Raw genomic sequence first — 16,895 nt, 5'->3', positions numbered from 1 at the left:
CGTCGACATCTGGGACGAGCTGGAGGCGACATACTACGACAGAGCCGGCCCAAGCATTACGTTAACAACCGCCAAAGGGGACAACCTGGTGGCAAGCCTGAGCATTGACAACATGCAAAAAGAGGCCCACAGGAGAGAATCAAGCCAAGAAAAGAAAGCAGCAGCGCTGACCCCGAGGCCAAGCCAGGCGGACTATGCAAAGGTCGCTAAGAAGGTCCGCGAATGGTCGTTCAGGTTCGACGGGGCGGAAAAACCATTCGAGTTCCTGGAGCAGGTAGAATGGTCCGCCAACACGTACGGTTTGGAGCTTGATATGATCCCTCGAGCGATGCCGGAGTTGCTAAAAGGAAGGGCTTTGAAATGGTTCATCGCCTACAATAAGCAGTGGAGAACTTGGGTAGAATTCATTGAAAGTTTCCACACATACTTCCTGCCAAGAGATTTCTTCACCAGGCTGGCGGTCCAGGTCCGGCAAAGGAAGCAAGGCTTGAGCGAGTCGTTCAAGGACTACATGATCGACATGCAGACGATGGTGAGGCCACTTAGCTATTCTACGAAAGAGACGTTAAGGGTCATTAAAGAGAACTGCACCCCAAGCCTACGGATGTTCTTAAGAGCATACAAAGTGTCGGACCTGGACACTCTAAGCCGATGAGTACGAAGAACTTGAAAAGGAACGGGAAGTCTTCGCACAGGAGAACAAGTTCTCAAAGACAAAGTCGGCGTCACCAACACAGGTGACATGCAGGAGATGCGAGGTGGTAGATAACCAGGACACACGAGGAAACGACCAATGGTCACCACCACACCAAGCCAGACGACAGCAGGCAACAGACGCACCACGCGGAGGCCATTGTGCACCACCCCCACAGCAACAGAGACAGCCAAACAATACCTTGTGCAGGCCGCCAAGCAACACACAGAGGCCACAAGATGCCACCCATATCACAGACCCGCAGGAGGCCTGTCGGAAATGCGGTGGGAACGGACACTGGGCTAGAGGATGTCGAAACCAGCGGCTGCTGTTTTGCTGGATAGGAGCGTCGATTGCTGCCAACGATCGGGAAATGGCCAGCGATCTCCGCCGCAGAGAGGCGAGCGGGGATCGCACAATGCCACTCCAAACTAACGGGCAAGCTAATCGAGGAGGAGCAGCAGTTGTCCGCAGCTGTGATGACTGGTGGGAACAGCTACAAAGCCACAATCGACACCGGAGCAACGGCAAGCTTCGTCAGCGAAGAATTGGCGGACAATATTGCTGCTCTAGGAAGGATTACAAGGACGAGACGGCAAGTTAGGTTGGCAGATGGAAGGTGCGGCGGAATTGATGCGCAGCTCGAGGTGGAGGTCAAATTCGGGACCACAAACAAGTGACCATGAGCCTGTTGGTTTTACCCGGAGTAGTGGATCCATTAGTGCCCGAGGATCCAAGGATGTTGGGATGGAACTTCCTGAAACAAGTCGAAAGCGAGATAAGGTGTGCTGGACACGAGATAATAATACCAACCAGGAACCGACCCAATGGGATAGCTCGAGGAGAAGCTATCAGTAGCAGTCGTTCAACAAGTAGACGAGTTGGACGATACTACAGCATTCCTTGAAACAGAGCTGGCAGACTTCAGCACAATATCGGGAGCATCGAATCTGGCAGAACACCAGATCAAAAGGAAGGACGACAAGCCAATCATGCAGAGATACTACCCAAAGAACCCAAAAACTCAAGGGGAAATCAACGCAAAGGTGGACGAGCTTCTCCAAATGGGGTTCATAGAGCATTCAAAAAGCCCTTACAGCTCCCCCATCGTGATGGTGAAAAAGAAGACAGGCAAGTGGAGACTGTGTGTCGACTTCAGGCAGATCAACGCGAAGTCAGTTAAGGATGCCTACCCAATGCCTCGCAAAAACTACATCCTGGACCAACTAAGGGAAGCGCGGTACATCAGCAGTTTGGACCTGAAGGATGGATACTGGCAAATCCCACTGGAAGAGAGTAGCAGGCAGTATACGGCGTTCACGGTACCAGGCAAAGGTCTGTTTCAGTGGAGGGTAATGCCGTTCGGACTTCACTCGGCGTCGGCAACGTTTCAGCGAGTTTTGGACCAAGTAATTGGCCCCGAGATGTCACCTCACGCATTCGCTTACCAGGATGACATAATAGTGATCGGTCGCATGCTGGAAGAACACAAAAGAAACCTGAGAGAAGTGTTCCGGCGTCTAAAAGAGGCAAACCTGAGGCTGAATCCAGAAAAATGCCAATTCTTTAAAAAGGAACTACTGTACCTGGGACATCGAGTGACAAGCGAGGGAATAGGAAAAGATCCAGAAAAAGTAGCCTCCATAGCCGAACTGGAACCGCCATCGACCGTCAAAGAACTTCGGCAATACCTAGGAGTAGCGTCGTGGTACCGCCGATTTGTACCAGATTTTTCCAGAATCGTCAAACCCCTGAACGACCTGCTGCGCAAAGGCAGTAAGTGGGAGTGGACACCAGAGCACCAGATGGCGTTTGAGGAGTTTAAGGCAAGACTCGTGGCAGATCCAGTGCTAGCATGCCCGGACTTCAGTAGAACTTTCATCCTGCAAACAGACGCCAGCGACTACGGCATCGGAGCGATACTGACCCAGGACACCGAAAAGGGCGAAAGAGTAATCTCCTACTCAAGCCGAACACTGAACGGCGCGGAAAAGAACTACTCGACAACGGAGAAGGAGTGTTTGGCGATCGTCTGGGCGATCCGGAAGCTCAGGCCATATCTGGAAGGTTACCACTTTAAGGTAGTAACCGACCACATGGCCCTGAAGTGGCTCAACAGCATAGAAAGCCCTTCAGGAAGGATCGCCAGATGAGCCCTGAAGCTACAACAGTACGACTTTGAGATAGCGTACAGAAAGGGTCAGCTAAACGTGGTGGCCGACGCATTATCAAGACAACCACTACCGGAAACACTACGAGGTTCGGACTTCACTCGGCGTCGGCAACGTTTCAGCGAGTTTTGGACCAAGTAATTGGCCCCGAAATGTTACCTCACGCATTCGCTTACCAGGATGACATAATAGTGATCGGTCGCACGCTGGAAGAACACAAAAGAAACCTGAGAGAAGTGTTCCGGCGTCTAAAAGAGGCAAACCTGAGGCTGAATCCAGAAAAATGCCAATTCTTTAAAAAGGAACTACTGTACCTGGGACATCGAGTGACAAGCGAGGGAATAGGAACAGATCCAGAAAAAGTAGCCGCCGTAGCCGAACTGGAACCGCCATCGACCGTCAAAGAACTTCGGCAATACCTAGGAGTAGCGTCGTGGTACCGCCGATTTGTACCAGATTTTTCCAGAATCGTCAAACCCCTGAACGACCTGCTGCGCAAAGGCAGTAAGTGGGAGTGGACACCAGAGCACCAGATGGCGTTTGAGGAGGTTAAGCCCGGAGCTTGCCCGGACTTCAGAACTTTCATCCTGCACACAGACGCCAGCGACTACGGCATCGGAGCGATACTGACCCAGGACACCGAAAAGGGCGAAAGAGTAATCTCCTACTCAAGCCGAACACTGAACGGCGCGGAAAAGAACTACTCGACAACGGAGAAGGAGTGTTTGGCGATCGTCTGGGCGATCCGGAAGCTCAGGCCATATCTGGAAGGTTACCACTTTAAGGTAGTAATCGACCACATGGCCCTGGTGGCTCAACAGCATAGAAAGCCCTTCAGGAAGGATCGCCAGATGGGCCCTGGAGCTACAACAGTACGACTTTGAGATAGCGTACAGAAAGGGTCAGCTAAACGTGGTGGCCGACGCATTATCAAGACAACCACTACCGGAAACACTATGAGTTTTAAAAGAGGCATCGGCAACTACAGCTTCAGGAGGATGCAGCTGGATCCAGGACATGGGCGAAAAGATAAAGACCCAGCCGCAGAAGTACCCGGACTATGTTATTGAGGGTGAGACACTATACAGAAACATACCTCACCGAGCAGGCAGTGAAGACGTCGCGTCATGGAAGATGTGCGTCCCAAAGTCGCTACGAAAAGCAGTGTTGAGGGAGAACCACGACGCACCGTCTGCGGGACACGTAGGAAGCCGAAGGACATTTGCACGGTTGGCAGCCCGATACTACTGGCCAGGCATGCACGAAAATGCGAGATTTGCATGCGGTTTAAGCCCAATCAGATGCAGGCGGCCGGGAAGAAGTTGAGCCAAGTGCCGGAGGAACCATGGGAACGGTATGTGCAGACTTCGTTGGACCCCTACCAAGATCTAAGCACGGGAACCAAAATCCTGCTGGTCATGATAGACAGGTTTTCGAAATGGACGGAACTGGTGCCCCTACGCAGTGCGACAGCAGAGTCGCTCAAGAAGGCGTTTAGGGAGCTCATAGTCGCAAGGTACGGGGTCCCGAAGGTGGTCATAACGGACAACGGAGTGCAGCTTACAAGCCGTATCTTCAAGAGTTTTCTGGCTGAGATGGGTATCAGACAACAGTTCACCGCACCATACACACCACAAGAAAATCCGACCGAGCGAGCGAACAGAACGGTCAAGACCATGATTGCGCAGTTCGCAGGGCAGGACCAGAGAAACTGGGACGAGAAGTGGCCGGAGATTATGCTAGCTGTGAACACATCGGAATCCACCGGCGTTTCTTACCCAGGGAAGGGTAGACGCAGCAGCCTATAGGATAAGGAAACCCTAGGCACTGGACGAGCTACGGAGACCCCTGAGGAAAATTCCAACAAACTAAGAGAGGTATTCGAGATCGTGCGGCGAAATATGGAAAAGGCGTCCCAGGACCAAGCCATACACAACAATCTGAGAAGGAGGCAATGGTCACCAGCGGTGGGCGACATAGTGTGGGCCAAGGAACATCACCTGTCCAAAGCGGCCGAAGGATTCGCTGCAAAACTAGCCCCGAGGTACGATGGCCCTTACCAGGTCGTAGATTTCGTCTCTCCAGTGATCTGCAAAATTCGCCACACACAGTCGAAAAAAGAAAAGACAGTTCACGTTGGCGAGCTCAAGCAACAACTAAACGAGCAGACAGCAGAAACGTCAGATGTCTAACAACGGGTACGAGGCGACAGGATTAGGCGTCAGGCCGAAGCGAGAGTCATCTATACGCCACACGGAAAGGACAATCAGGATAGCACAAGGGCATGGATAAGGGTTTCTCGTTAATCCAGACTGCGAGGCCAAAGGATTATGCGTCAGGCCGAAGCGAGAGCCATCCACACGCCACGCAGAAAGGTCAAGGACGTGGGTAGGGATGGAAGGTGATCCCGACCGCAAGGCAACAGGATTCAGCGTCGGGCAGTTGCCAGAGTCATCCGCGATAACGCCAGGTGGAAGGGACACTTACAAAACGGCACAAGGATACGGGTAACGTAGAAGAGAGTATGCGCGGAAGGAGACAAGCAAAACAAGACGCGCAGTCCAGACATACACCGCAGCAGCCGGAGATTCTATACGGAATGCGCCGGACGAGCTCGTCTAGTTGTTACCCGAGGAAAAGGGGAGGACGGTGCAGAATCAGATCTACACCGTAGCCAGCTGGTCACAAAAAAAAAAAACAGAAACACGCACCACACCAACAGTTGACTAAAAACAAGAAAAAGAACGGGGCATGCATGGGCCGCACCAGCAACCTGAAATTTAAAGGGGGCTTAATGCAGGAAAGAGAAACGGACATCATAAATACTTACCTGCTGTCCTGGTTGTGAAGCGAATGCGAAGTCCTCTCCGCACCCGCTCTCAAAAGCTGCCAATGTGGAGTCAGATGCTGCCAACAGAGGACGAGTGAAGGGCGAGAGAGGACGAAAGGATGAGATAAAAAGGAGTCAAGGAAATGCAAAAGAAACTTACATACCTATGAATGTTGCAAAATCACCACGAGCCAGGGAAGGGGGCGCCTCGATAGGCGATCGATTGGCACTGGACGATAGTGCGATCGATGGGCACACGACAATGGAAATATCGGCCAAGGTGGAAATATCGCAAACGAGCAGGTGGCAACGCCGCACCGTCACGCACGAATGGTGTGACCAGGCGGAGGAAACATGGAAAGGAGTGAGACGCAGCAACGAGCACCGAGCTGGGATCGATAGCCCATGAGTATCGATGTCCCAGTGGAGACACGGGAAACATCGGCGCGGGAGATTTAAAGTTGCTACGAGGAGGATGATCAGCGCTGTAGAAGCTCAAGGGAGTTAAGAGCGTCGAGGGAGCATCGAGGGAGCATCGAGGGAGCAACGAGGGAGCGCCGCGGGAATCACAATGACTCAAAGGCTAGGACATGCAAGGAAACGCCGGAGAGTAGAAACAAGTTCTAAATGTTTCCCGAAGTAAGGGGGGAATGTGAGGAGTTGAATAACTCCCCACAAATAGAAGCAGCAGCAGATGGCCGGCCGCTTACCAGTTACGCGGCGAATTCGCGTAGTAACGGCGCGGCGAGGAGACTTTGGAGACTTGGATGGAGAGCGAGAGAGTTTGGAGACCAAGGATGGAGATCGAGAGAGTTTGGAGACCAAGGATGGAGATCGAGAGAGTTTGGAGACCAAGGACGGAGAGCGAGAGAGTTTGGAGACCAAGCATGTTGAACGAGAGAGAATGGAGACTTCGCGGGCAAGGCAAGAGTGCCGTGTGCAAAACAGGATAACGGAACTCCACCGGACTTTGGACTCTCCCGTGAACTTTGGACCGGGAGAGGAAGTGCCACATCTCGGCAGTGGAGCGGCACACAGGCGTGCCACAAGCAGCACGACAATCAGCGGAGTGGCAGCAGTGGGCGGAGCATCTATTGGAAGCGGTACGTGAAGGACTAGTGGGTCAACCAGGAGGCACGGACTTTGGACCCAGAGTGGAGAGAACCTTTTTTTTTTTTTTTCATTTTATTCAAATTTTATTTCGGCCGCTCCTCGAACACTCTCGTGCCCGCCAGCCCCAACCGGACGCGGAACGCGCGCCCCTCTCTCCATATGCGCCTGCCGCCCAGGATGCGAGCCTCCTGTACCACCGGTGCCTCCGCGATCCCTTCGGACCACTCATGCTCCGCGATCTCTTGCCATCGCTGGCCCTCCGGCGCCGACACCGTCCGCGACAATTTCGGCCATGTCACCACCTCGGACACTTCGGGCGCCCAGTGCTGCCGCTTGAGCGGAGGACGGCCGTTTTCCACGGGCTCAGGCCAGGGTCCTCGCTCCAGAGGCTCCGCGGTTACTGTCGCGCTCCCGGTAGGCATTGGCGTCGATGGCCCTGTCCTTGGCGTTGTTGGTCCGGTGCTCGGTGTCGGTGGTGCCCACTCCGGTCTGCCACGGGTCCTGGAATCCAGCGGGCTCACCCGGGGACCACTTTCTTCCCGGATTCGGGGCTCCTCCGTCGCTGCCGTCTCCTCTACGGGTCCCTCCGGCTAGGTCCAGACAACCGTCTGCTGTCGCCACCTAACTCATTCGGCCACGAACGTCCGGGTGCCGGTATGTCCGTCCGGATGTGTTGCTGCTGCGGTGGTGGCTGCTGCTGTGGTGGTGGCTGCTGCTGTGGTGGCTGCTGCTGCGGTGGTGGCTGCTGCTGTGGTGGCTGCTGCTGCGATGGTGGTTGCTCGCGTTCGAGCTGCTGCTGCTGCGGTGGCTGCTGCTGCGGTGGCTGCTGCTGCGGTGGTGGCTGCTCGCGTTCGAGCTGCTGCCGCTGTGGTGGCTGCTGCTGCGGTGGTGGCTGCTCGCGCTCGAGCTGCTGCTGCTGTGGTGGCTGCTTCTGCGGTGTTGGCTGCTCGAACCTCGGCGTGGGCGGTCGTGCTGGCGTCCACTGTGGTGACCCCTCGTACCGCGGTGTGGGCGGGATTTCGGGCAGCCACCGCGGAGGTGAGAACGCCCAGTCGTCTGCCACTTCTTGCGGCGGGATGCAGGGCTCGGGCGCATACCTCGGCGTGGGTGGGTACCCCGGGTTTTCCCACAGCTGCTGCTCCTCCTCCTCGGCCATCCGTAGTTGGGCCTGCCACTCCGGCGACTCCTCCATCTCCCTTAACCGCCGCTCCTCACTCTGCCTTCGCGCCTCGCACCTTCGTCGAAACTCCCACGTAGCCGCTACCACAGCCTCGGCATGGCTACTGGGAGCCAGCTGGTCCTGGGGCGGCTCTTCGCTAGCCCACTCCACCTCCGCCTCGCCAGTCGGGATGCGTCCGTCGGCCCGGTTGACCGCTTTGGGAAACCGCCATCGCCGTTGCTCCACCCGCGGGTCCTCCACCAACTCGACGTCGCTGTCGGAGCTGATGACCGGCTCGGGACGCCCCGCCCGGAGATCCGCCGCGAGGTTCGGGTAGGCCGGGCTGTCGACCATCCTTGCCCCGGGCTAGATCCTCCGCACGGCTGGTGGGCAGCCATCATTTTGCGCGCTTCGCTCCTGGTTATGCGAGTGCTCATGATGCTCCTCGATTTTGATTGTTCAGCTGGAGCCTGGGCTCCCTTTAATGACACCTCGGTTCCGAGCCTTCCTCTTTGCTCAATCCCGCTATTTCCATCGGCCTCTCCTTCTTACTACCCAGATCTACGGTACAGCTCTCTGCTCTGTGCCGTCTTCCCCCTTCCTTCGGCAGACTTTTGATGCGTGTTTTTCCTTCCTCCGATCAGTCCCAATCGAGACCTTTGACGCTCTGGTTCGCTCCCTTTGTGTTCTTAACGTTCTCCTGATGTCCTTTATGTGTTTCATTGCGCCTTTGTAGATGCCCTGTAGTATCCTTGGAGTCGATTTGTAGTATCCCTTTCGAATCCTTGGAGGTATCCTTGGAATTTGTTCGTAGTATCCTTTGGAAATCCTTGCAGGTATCCGTGGACTCTTTTCGTAGTATCCTTTGGGCATCCTTGGAGGTATCCTCGGAATCCTTTCGTAGTACCCTTTGGGCATCCTTGGAGGTATCCTTGGACTCCTTTCGTAGTATCCTTTGGGCATCCTTGGACGTATCCTTGGACTCCTTTCGTAGTATCCGGGCATTCTTGGAGGTGTCCTTGGGATCCTTTCGTAGTATCCTTTGGTCATCCTTGGAGGTATCCTTGGACTCCTTTCGTAGTACCTTTTGGGAATCTTTGGACGTATCCTTGGACTCCTTTCGTAGTATCCTTTGGGAATCCTTGGGGGTATCCTTGGGATCCTTTCGTAGTATCCTTTGGTCATCCTTGGAGGTATCCTTGGACTCCTTCCGTAGTATCCTTGGGGCATCCTTGGGGGTATCCTTGGACTTTGTGAGGAGTCGTTTGACCCCTCACAAATAGCGCCACCAACATCGCCAGCGCCAACAGCATCGGCCGCCAGCGCCAACAACATCGCCAGCTAGCAGCTACAACATCGCCAGCGCCAACAGCATCGGCCGCCAGCGCCAACAACAACGCCAGCTAGCAGCTACAACATCGCCAGCGCCAACAGCAAACAAAACCCTCGCGAATAACTTTGTAAAAAAAAACATTGTACAGTGCATTTAATATATAAGCTTTGCCAATAATCATAAGATTTGTAGTTATATTGATACACAATAATTATTTTAGCTCAGCCTAAGCGATAGGTTCTGTTTACCTTTTCCCCCTCCGTTCTCACATCAGCAGTAGCCACACACACACACACCAGGAGAGCAACGAAATATTCACCACGATAAGTGCAGCGCCGCACAGGAGCAAGCGAGAGAGGACATGCGATCGAGGAGGAAAACAACCCCCGAAAATTGGCACGCGCCAAGGGAAGAGCGAGAGAAAAGGAGTACCGAAACTTCGACAAGTGGAAAAAACCCAGAGCAGCCGAAAACTTGAACAAAACGCGGCGGCAAAGCTTAACTAGCTCTCTTTTGGAAAAAGCGGTGCACGGGATCAGAAGTGCGAGGAGTCATTTTTGCAAAGGCGGTGCACGTGATCAGAAACAGGAGCTCTCTTTTGGAAAAGGAGGTGCACGGGATCAGAAGTGCGAGGAGTCATTTTTGCAAAGTCGGTGCACGGGATCAGAAACAGGTCTCTCTTTTGGAAAACGCGGCGCACCGGACCAGAAGTGCGAGCAGTTCACTTTTGGAAAACGCAGCGCACCGGACCAGAAGTGCGAGCAGGTGACTTTTGGAAAACGCGGCGCACCGGACCAGAAGTGCGAGAAGCAGGGGACTCTTGCAAAGGCGGCGCACGGGATCAGAAGTGCGATCAGAGCAAATTTATGTGGACAACAGGAGTCTTTTGCCTTCGGGCTGATGCCAAGTGACCCAGGAAGGCGTTTACCTAGACGACCTCGAGGAGAGTGTGCCGGCCCAGGACCAGCGGCGGAGCACCCGGAGTCACGCGTGTGTGTGTGCGTGACAGCGAGACGGGTGAGTGAGTGGAGTGAACCGCGTTTTGGCCAGCGAGAGTCCCGTGCAATGAGAAATTTCTCGAAGGCCTCGATGCGGTTTCGCCCAGAGTAGGCTAGAATTTATAAACCATGACCTAACCTAACCCGTTAATTGCGAGCACTGAGAAAAAAAAACATGAACCAAGAATTTAAATAAAGAATATTTTCTTACATATCTGAACACATGTTGTTGCCATGTTGTTCTTTTTCCCTTTGACTACTTTGATTTCTGATTTGATTTCCGAGCTCACTACACCGAGAGAAAGGGGTGGACCCAACTTTAGGAAACCCGTTGCTCATTAATTAAATAAAAATATTTCTCAGATATTAAAAATACTACGCACTGCCACACCCTCTTTCCAAAGGAACTTCGGGAAATATTTTTTTAAAAGGAAAATTTATTCTTCTTCTTTTATCACTGCCGGCTGTATTGAGCCAACTCGCGCCCGACTACACTGGGAAAACAAAATAAAGTAGAAACTCGAGTTACAAATGAATCAATAAAAATACCCCAATAAAAGTATTTCTCGCCTGATTTTAATGCAACTCGTAGGGAAAAAAAATCCAATCAAGCTGGCCACGCATAAATATGAATATTTCCAGACAAATGCCTAGATTTTAGGCCATAAATTCTGCCCTAGGGAAAAGTTGTCCCCATAATCGATCCCCTCTCTCTCGGCCTTCTCGTAGCGAATGCTATGAGCCAGGCCCAAATGCGCGTTACCGCTGACGCTTTTCACTCTGCTACAGACACCGAATAAACTGTTTCTCTCACTCCGTACCCCGGTGGCTGGCACTCTACATCTCACGCCAGCCAACCGATTTTCGTCTTAGACCTTTTTGTCCCATATCTTTACAAATATTTTCGGAAAAGAGACCCTGGCGGGACTGAGTATATCCCAGCCTACGAGACTTCTTTACAACTTTCAATGTTGTTTTGCGTCTGTTGTGTTTGCCTGCTGTGGCCGCTCGCTTGTGTTTTCCGTTTGTTGCTGTTTTTTGAATATAAAATAAACGACGCGCCGAAAGTAATTGTTATTTGTTCCCCGTGCCCCGTGTTTTTTTTCGCGTCTAGTAGTCCTTGTGCCCGTCGAACGGAAGTGTCAAACTCACCAGTGCTAGTCGCCCCAGTTGTGCACACTTTTTGTTCGGTCGTGTTTTTTTTATTTTGCTAAAGTCACGTTGTGCCATCGGTATTGTTTTCGTTTCGGTTTTCGGGGAACAGTGCCGTTGTTCGACTTGGGGGTCTAGTGACCTTGCGCGACCCGCACCATGGACCTGCGCAGCTGGCGTAAGGTCCTTATCCAGTAGGTCATCGAGTGTCGCTTCACCGAACACAACTTCATCACACTGGAGCAGTCGGACATCGATGCCTTCTTCTCGATCTACGTGCAAAAGGCCCAGGTGGCGCCGGTAGAGGAGGAGAACGCGCTGCCGGCCCAGCCTGGGGAGCACCGCTCCCCCCTGCAGAACTTCCTCCGAGATCATTATCCAGAGTTCAGTGCCCACATAGATGGCCGTGGCCAACTTGTGACCGCGGACTACGTGTATGTCTACACACTGCTCCTGCATTACTCATGCGTGAAGCAGCCCAGCGTGTTTATCCACAGCAGCTGCAAGAAGCTGCCGGAGCTAGTGCAGACCTGCATCGCAAACTTCTTCGGCCAGACGTTGGAGCAACAGCTGACGCGCCAATTTCTCCGCCAGTCTATGAACAATGTGGCTGTGATTTACCGCCAGGGCGTCCAGATCAGCCCCAGTCGTCCGAGCTGCAGCACCATGAGTCCCGAACTGACCATTGACACCACACCGGACACATCCTCGTCCACATCCGCATCGCCTCAGCCACCGAGCAGCACGCCACAGATCCGTCATCCAGCGCCTCCAAATGTCCGCCAACGAAATGCTAGCAGCGCACCCGGGAGCTGCACGGTGTTCGCGCCCAGCTGGAGGTGGTGTCCTACGAGAAGACCATGCTCGAGGAGCAGCAAACGGAGAAGGAGGACCTGATCATAGAAATGCTGGACAACACTGATGGGGCCAGAGGGTCAGGCTCGATGCTGTGCTTCTCGACGAAGCAAGCCACACTCTCGCTTAGCTCCAGCAAGATAGCGTTCTGCTTCTGCAGCTCTTTCCTCAGCTCGGCGTTCTCGTGCTCCTTCTCGCGCAGCTGCTTGTCGACCACAGAGCTGTCCAGATTCTCGGGCGTGGTGTTCGGGGACAGGGAACAGTTGAGCAAATCCGAGGATGCATTTAGAACCTCACGTCGGTTGTGTAACTCCTCGCGCGCTTCCTGTAGACAACGATCCAGCTCCTGCTTGTCGCGCTTCAGGCTGGATTCCTCCAGGCGCTGTTCCAGCTATTCAAAAAGAAAAACAAAAAATATATAAATATATGTTTATGGAATTTTGGGTAGGTATTATGTAGGTACTTTGAATTTAGATTTCCTAAACGGCGCCCTTTTTCGCCAATATTAATTTTAGAATTATGTACCTAGTAGCTTAACATGATTAATAACCATTAAATATGAATTCAAAAATATTAATTTAACAAATAAAATTCCCTCCCAATACCAAAAGTGTGTACAGTTCCGACCCAAAGGTGACTAGTTTTTCGCTGATATTCACACAAAATTCGCCGGATTTAGTTCTTTTGTGTAATGCCCCCATAAAATCAGACAGGTAGCATACCTGCTCGACAAGCTCGGATTTTTCGGCGCGCAAATCCTGTAGCTTATCGTTAGTCTCGGCTATAATGGCCTCCTTTTGGCTGCTTTCCTTCATCAGGCTTCGCTTCAACTGAAATGAGGAAAGTTTTATTATTGGTTTATGGCACCAAGTACCTGTGACCATCTGGTGGTCTACTACCTACATGATCGAACTCATTTAGCACGTTGTCGGCATTCTCACCATTCTGGACGGCGTTCTAGAGCTTGGCCAGTTGACTCTTGGCCATCATGTTCTCTGTAATGGGAAAAAACGATAAAATATGTTACTATCATATTTAACTACTATCAGAGGGATGTAAGCCACAAGATCTATGAGGCATTCTTACCTTTGTTTAGCGTTTTAATCAGATCCTCCTCCGCTTGCTGCCCTTCGAGCATGGTCTTCTCGTAGGACACCACCTCCAGCTGGGCGCGAACACCGCGCAGCTCCCGGGTGCGCTGCTCCAGCAGCTCGGTTCTGGGTGTGAGCGGAGCGGACATTTAGAGGCGCTGAATTTTGTGTGAATATCAGCGAAAAACTAGTCACCTTTTGGTCGGAACTGTACACACTTTGGGTATTGAGAGGGAATTTTATTTGTTAAATTAATATTTTTGAATTCATATTTAATGGTTATTGATCATGTTAAGCTACTAGGTACATAATTCTAAAATTAATATTGGCGAAAAAGGGCGCCGTTTAGGAAATCTAAATTCAAAGTACCTACATAATACCTACCCAAAATTCCATAAATATATATTTATATTTTTTTTGTTTTTCTTCTTGAATAGCTTAAAACGTCCGGGAACAAACTACTCGCGTGCGTGGACAGAATCCGGGAGCTGGAACAGCGCCTGGAGGAATCCAGCCTGAAGCTCCCTGAAGCGCGACAAGCAGGAGCTGGATCGTTGTCTACAGGAAGCGCTCGAAGAGTTACACAACCGACGTGAGGTTCTAAATGCGTCCTCGGATTTGCTCAACTGTTCCCTGTCCCCGAACACCACGCCCGAGAATCTGGACAGCTCTGTGGTCGACAAGCCGCTGCGCGAGAAGGAGCACGAGAACGCCGAGCTGAGGGAAGAGCTGCAGAAGCAGAACGCTATCTTGCTGGAGATAAGCGAGAGTGTGGCTTGCTTCGCACAGCATCGAGCCTCTGGCCCCACCAGTGTTGTCCAGCAATTCTATGATCAGGTCCTCCTTCTTCGTTTGCTGCTCCTCGAGCATGGTCTTCTCGTAGGACACCACCTCCAGCTGGGCGCGAACACCGTGCAGCTCCCGGGTGCGCTGCTAGCATTTCGTTGGCGGACGTTTGGAGGCGCTGGCGATCGCGATGATCAGCTCGGCGGCTGAGGCGATGCGGATGTGGACGAGGATGTGCCCGGTGTGGTGTCAATGGTTAGCTCGAGACTCATGGTGCTGCAGCTCGGACGACTGGGGCTGATCTGGACGCCCTGGCGGTAAACCACAGCCACATTGTTCATAGACTGGCGGAGAAATTGGCGCGTCAGCTGTTGCTCCAATGTCTGGCCGAAGAAGTTTGCGATGCAAGTCTGCACTAGCTCAGGCAGCTTCTTGCAGATGCTGTGGATGAACACGCTGGGCTGCTTCACGCACGAGTAATGCAGGAGCAGTGTTTAGACGTACACGTAGTCCGCGGTCACAAGTTGTCCACGGCCATCTATGTGGGCACTGAACTCTGGATAATGATCTGCGTTGGAATAAAAATGGGTCTCATTATTTGGCTAGTTTTAAGCAACAAGTTAGGGGAAGAAAATCCTTGGAAAATCCCAAAACCTTTTCGAGGCGCCAAGGGAACTAGCTTAAAAGAGGACTTGAGAAGTGTACATACCCTTGCATGTCCTATAGTAATCTAAGGTTTCACTAAAATTGTATAAAATGGCCATTAATCCTTGAATAATCCTACTATTTCAACTAGTTTATTGACAATAAAGTGAAGTAAAATGGAAGAAAGAAAATCCTTTGAAAATCCCAAAATAAGAAAATAACTAAATTAAAAAGGGGAATTTGATATGTACATATCTAAAAAGAATTTATATTCCCTTGTATTTATAATCACAATTCAATATTTGACTAAATAGGAATAAAATAAACATTTGCCCTTGAACAATACTTATATTTCAACTAGTTTTATTGAAATTAAAAAAAATTGCTCATATAATCAGTTCTATAAGTTAAATATCAAGTCGGTTAGGGTCTATACAAAGTCCTTCCTTTTCCCCATGAATGTTCCTATATCCAAAACATTTTTTTCTTATCTAGATATGAGGTAATACACCCAGACAGTACTGAAATAATATACAATGACCATTAGTCCTTGAATACCACTATTTCCACTTGTTCTGTTTACAACAAAGTGAAATTCTCATATAATCAGTTCTTTAACAATCGACTCTGGTAGGTGCCTATGTTTTTTCTATATGAAAGTTCCTATATCAAAGGTGTCTTGGAATGTAGACTCATGACATTTGGGCAACCATGACTTTGAAAAAATAGTATCCCCTATAGTATAGTATAGTATTGAAAAAATAGTATAGTATAGTAGTAAAATAGATGAAGGATGACAACCCTGTTTTTCAGGAGACATGACATGCAAAATTATTTCGGGCTGGAAATGCAAAATACCCGAACTCACCTCGGAGGAAGTTCTGCAAAGGCGAGCGGTGCTCCCCGGGCTGGGTCGGCAGCGCGTTCTCCTCCTCCACCGGCGCCACCTGGGCCTTTTGCACGTAGATCGAGAAGAAGGCATCGATGTCCGACTGCTCCAGCGTGATGAAGTTGTGTTCGGTGAAGCGACACTCGATGACCTGTGTCGGGAAATCGCGTAAGTGGATGGCATCGGGAAGACCTGCGAAGATCCCAGGATCTCTACTACTTACCCACTGGATAAGGACCTTACGCCAGCTGCGCAGGTCCATGGTGCGGGTCGCGCAAGGTCACTAGACCCCCGACGAACAACGGCACTGTTCCCCGAAAACCCAACCGAAAACAATACCTATGGCACAACGTGACTTTAGCAAAATAAAAAAAACACGACCGAACAAAAAGTGTAGAAAATATTCAATAAATGTTTGTGTTTGCCGGGCAGCGAGAGCAGAAAACACGTCTGTCCTGTGTGGAAATGTGGAAGCCTGTGCTCCTACTGACTGCACAACTGGGGCGACTAGCACTGGTGAGTTTGACACTTCCGTTCGACGGGCACAAGGACTACTAGACGCGAAAAAAAATACCCGGGGCACGGGGTACAAATAACATTTACTTTCGGCGCGTCGTTTATATTATATTCAAAAGCCGACGCTAGGGATGGGAGAAATGTATCAAAATCGATACTTTTCGTATAAAAATAAATATTTATATCGTGATATTTTTCAACTGACTTATCGCTGTTATCGCTATCAGCAACGTAAGTGACGGAAACGTAAGTGCGTAAATACAAATAAATATTTATGTCCTTCAAATTAGCGTCGGCCTGTTAGCAATGTCCGTCAAATTAGCGTCGGCCTGTTAGCAACGAAAGTAGAACGGTGGAATTTGGAACATGGGGGCTCTTTTTATTTTTAAATTTTCTCGCTTTTTGGGGACCAAATCGAAAAATCTAAAATGCTAGATTGTTAAGAAAGAAAAGATCTATCGATCTAGGTAGGTTTGAGACACATCCGAGGTCTATTAATGTTTCAAAAATGCATTTGAAAAATCGTGTCCCCACAATTTTCTTAACTGCTCCCCTCACAGAGGTTGTGCCAATATGCACGATAGCTATTGGGGGTTAATTCAAGCTCCTTTTCTGAAAGTTTCATTAAAATCAAACCCACAGTTTTCGAGAAAATAGCCTAAC

The 16,895-nt window shown here is 51.0% G+C and overlaps 1 long non-coding RNA gene and 1 pseudogene across 2 annotated transcripts in view; one reads left to right on the top strand and one right to left on the bottom strand.

Annotated features, from left to right (window-relative positions):
- Positions 1-16,895, top strand: part of LOC139353662 (uncharacterized) — a 397,947-nt gene that overhangs the window by 140,870 nt on the left and 240,182 nt on the right. The gene's annotated exons all lie outside the window — the stretch shown is intronic.
- Positions 12,265-16,399, bottom strand: LOC139353565 (uncharacterized; annotated as a pseudogene).

Source organism: Drosophila suzukii, chromosome Y (assembly GCF_043229965.1).
Source record: "Drosophila suzukii chromosome Y, CBGP_Dsuzu_IsoJpt1.0, whole genome shotgun sequence".
Taxonomy (NCBI): domain Eukaryota; kingdom Metazoa; phylum Arthropoda; class Insecta; order Diptera; family Drosophilidae; genus Drosophila; species Drosophila suzukii.
The sequence above is the reverse complement of the archived record's forward strand: the minus strand, read 5'-3'. Positions and strand labels throughout refer to the sequence as shown.